The following is a 4,557-nucleotide window of genomic DNA, read 5'->3' on the forward strand; positions in this document are numbered from 1 at the left end:
AATATCTTTAAAAGGTGAAGAAGCACATGAAAAACTGAGCACATGATCTCTCGGTTATTATATGACTAATTAACATCTTTAGGAGATTTATTTTCTTCTATACTCATACTCTCTCTATCTCTATTTGAGGTTTTTATAAAAATAGTAATTGTGAGTTTATGATGTTGATATCTACTGATCATATATGTGTATCTCTTGTTTTTACAGTTAAAACGAGCCAAAAATCACTGAATTCGAACATCGTATGCAAAAGATATGTCGAAAACAGTTTAATGTTGTGATATGTCAAAAGTAACACTTGGGAACCGATCCTAGTACCATGTCATGGTGAGGGAACTGATCCTAGTGAGAGGTCCCCTTACGAAGAAGTGTAAGCGCATAACTTCTTCGTCCGAACTCGGAATTACCTCATTCTTTTTGCATTGTTTTCGCAATTCAATTCTATACGAGATAGAGGTAATTATAATACTTGATTATTTATTGAATATTTATGGTGTATTGCATTTGTGTTTATGGGATGTTTGATTTTGGTTTTACTACCTTAATATTCGATCTCATATATTGTGAACCCTCATGGTTTGGGTGACTTTTTGATTTAGCGGGATTAAGTTCTAGCCCTAGTAGGTAGGCTTTATCAAAGGATTATGAGTGGTTCTAATAGAAACAGTATGTAAAAAAGTCACAATATGTTGAATCGGTTTTGGTTTAGCATAAAAACATATGTGTTTCGACGGTTTTCAACTTTTGCTTGCAATTGTTAAAACCGGTTTTCAACCTTTCTCTGGTAAAGGTTGAGGTGTGTTGTTATTCTTTTGTTTATGTATAAGGATGACAAGGTGGTGATATTTCGATATCAATTCTCCCTGGACGAAGATGCTATCATATTGGATAAGTGGATGCGAAATTTGAGGTCACAATCTTGTTAGTTAATTGTTTTTCGGTTTAAGAAAATCCTGACTTTATATTATATATATTTGTTGCTTTTGCTTAACAAAATTTAGGTTCAATTGATACTTATTCCATGATGTATGTGTGAATGTGTGTTTCAATTGGTTCTTGTTAAGAAAAACTATTGTTATCTTTCTTTATTGTGTGATATCAATCGTTTAGGCTTACAAAATTTCGGTACAATTGATGTATGTTTGATTCAATTGGTTCCGTTAAGAAAAACTATTGTTATGTTGCTTTTGTATAGTTTCAATGGTTTAGGCTTACAAAATTACGGTGCAATTGCGGTGCCTTTAATGTCTATGTTGTTTCAATTATTTCCGGTTGAGGTGAATAATTATACAAGTTGATTTATGTTGGTTTGTATGAATTAATTTATGTCTTAACGAAATAATATGTGTACGGGATGAGTTGTTTAGTCCAATTCGATTCCGGATAAGAAACTAAGTTAATTCTGATCTTAGTTTGTCTTATGGAAGTGAGGTTTCAGTTATTCAAGTCTAATCGAATGCCTAAACAAGGAAATGCTAGTTAACTAACCTAGTATTTTGTTTATTTAAAATTGAAAGGTCTAAGTTTATGGATAATTAGAACCTGATGAGAAAAATGGAGTTTATCTTTATTTTGGTCTTATCAAATTAAGCGGTTGTTTTTGAACAACGGTTTAGCAAAAGAACTAATGTGATTAGTTATTTTTGGTTTGCAAAACTAAATGGGAAAAATTGTTTCGGGCTATTGTTTCCTTGGTAACATATCAAAATAAGATTACTTGTAGTTTCGGTTTTGATATTGGTTATCAGAACATGATGTGTGGAACCCTCGTGCCTAACTCTACAGGTTTGCAAGTCTATTCTGAGATTTGTAAGATTCTTTTCGTGTTGTCCTTTATTTTTTCGTTTCTTTGTCATTTTTGTGACAAAAAAGGGGAGAAATATATGGAGTAAACAGGTGATGCTGGCATTGATTTTATATTGATTGGCATCGCTAGGGAAAAGAACATCGGTGCTTGAATGTTTTATCTAACGAAAGAGTGAAAGCACAGACTAAGGGGGAGTAACAAGTCATATAAATTGGTATAAAAAAGACGTGCGGATTGAATATGTTCCTATCTTCCTTAGGGGGGGTATTAGCTTTGTTATTATAATGTCAACAACGGCATTTTCAAGGATTGAACGTCAGCAGATTTACTGTGTTGTTGAATCGAGAATCAAGCAGATTTTAATGAATTCTTGTAATTTGTTTATCCATATGATGTAAGAGTTTTGTCACTAAAATTGACAAAGGGGGAGATTGTTAGAGCATTACTCGGTTGAACCCACCAAGCGTTGGTATGTCAAGTTTGGTTGTCATATTTTAGTGAATCAAAACTCATGTTAAGAGTCGCTTGATTATGTACTAGAGTTCAACTTCGTATAGGTTAGCTTGAAAGCATTAGATATGAGACATTACAAGTATTGCGAAGTCTTGAAGATGTGAAGAAGCAAGGAGCTACAACGACAACAATCATCCTTCCACTTAAGGTTAGTGATATTTGACTTGGACTGTTTCATTCCCTAACGTATCTTTCAAGTCGTGCATATTGAAAACATAACTGCGAAGCATATATGAACTCTAGATAGACATAGTATTAAGGAATACAATACGAGGTTTATTATTTAACCATTAAACTTTGTAGATAAGACATCGCCATAATTATTTGAATGCCATTGTGATTATGTATGGGTATGAGGTGAGGATTTCATCCTAGGGAACAATGTTTACATGTGCTCTAAGGAAGTAAGTTAATAAACTTGTTTGTGGACCGAAAAGGAAATTACCAGGAGTTATTGGTTTTGTTATTCATTACATATCTTATGAATATGTGTGATAGAGTATAACCGCTCACAACTTGTTGTGTTCTTGGTAGAACTATTCACAAAGTCATGACTTATGTATTGGTATAACTTTTATCAGTAAAACCAATCTTAAGTAATCACTTGTGGTATGATCGGATTATGTCTGCCTTGGGGAAAGGGAACTGATCCTAATAAGGGAAAGGGAACCGATCCTTGTAAGGGGTGCAGTACATCAAGGGGAACCGATCCTTGTATGGGGTGCAACAAGGTTTATAGCAGAAAGTGGAACCGATCCTATGGACATGTGCAACACATATAAGTTAGATACCATATATATGTGGGGAACCGATCCTAATCCCTAGTCAACCGAATCTTTGGGAAGCTAGTGTGACTATGCGTAGTACTCACATGGAGGCAGAACCGAAACTTGTTTTGGTAGAACCGTAAACTCATGATTGTGATTGAATGTTGTTTTGATCAATCACATAGTTCTGTAAAGTCAGATGAACCAATTCTAAACTTGTTTGGAAGTGTGGCAAATCGGTTTCAAGGTTGTAAGTGTGAAAGAGAACTTACAAAGTAAAGATGTCAAAAAACTTTGAACACGTGCTGAGAATGTTTATTTCTATAATTGTTCAAAGATATTCCTTAACGAATAAGGGAAGGGAATCCCAGGATTGAAATATAAGTAAGTTAAGAATCTTTTAATTAAGGTTATTAATTTCACTTTATATGGAAATTACAGAATTAGTAATGTGCATTTACTGATTAGATTTTCCGAGAGATTTCGATTGTTATTTTTGGACAGAGCATTTCCAGGAATTATGGAAACCGAATTTGTGTTTTAATTAAATATCTTGAGAATATTTTCGGTTTTGGAAATTCCTTGGTGTCCAAACTTTCTTGTCTATAAATACACAAAGTTTTCCTTTCTAGCAAACTAATCCTTCGTAACAACAGACTTCCTCTTTTGTCTTTGTTACTGGTGTAGCCGCCTATCGGAGAGGAGAGTAATCTAATTAGGTGAAATCTCTTACGGCCGCTCGTTTAAAAGTCTTCTTTGGGATTGAGAAGCTCTAGCGCGACCCGTTGGTGGGAAGCTAGATAATTGCGGTTTATCTTTATTTTCGATTGATTTGATTGACTAACGGTAGTTGAAATCTGATTGCACCTAGTTTGTTTATTCTTGAGAATCTTCTCTTCTGATATAAGATTCACTCAAACTAGTTCGGAGTTTCGACAAGGATCTTTAGACTGTTGTTAATTCTAAAGACGATCTTGTGATAATCCATTGTTAACAGACTCCGTTCTGTGCGTGATTGATCACAAGAGATTCAAGTGATTGTGTGCAGGTTTTTATTGAAGATTTAAGAAGATTTGAAGACAAATAAGATATTGAAGATCTGACTTGGGTTTTATAATCTTTGGTGTGCACAATACTTGTTTGGGTAAAAGAGGATCCAATTAATAATCGGTTTATCTTTGTGGTAGATTGGATTGATTTATTGAGTAGATTGACATCAACACGATTCTTCGGGTTAAAGGTGTTGTTGGCTTAATCTTAATCGATTACCTTTGGGTGATTGAACATAAGATAGATCTAGACCCGACGAAGGAGTTTATGTTAAGATAAACGGAAGAGCCTTTGTCCGACTCATATCACTTGGTTGAATAGAGTTGATACCAAACAGATTTCTTGATCCTTTACTGTTTGGAATACGAACCAAAGGGATTGTTCGAAGTACATGACTTATTCATAAGTCGGAGGCGTGGG

The sequence above is a fragment of the Papaver somniferum genome, chromosome 4, assembly GCF_003573695.1.
Source record: "Papaver somniferum cultivar HN1 chromosome 4, ASM357369v1, whole genome shotgun sequence".
Classification (NCBI taxonomy): Eukaryota; Viridiplantae; Streptophyta; class Magnoliopsida; order Ranunculales; family Papaveraceae; genus Papaver; species Papaver somniferum.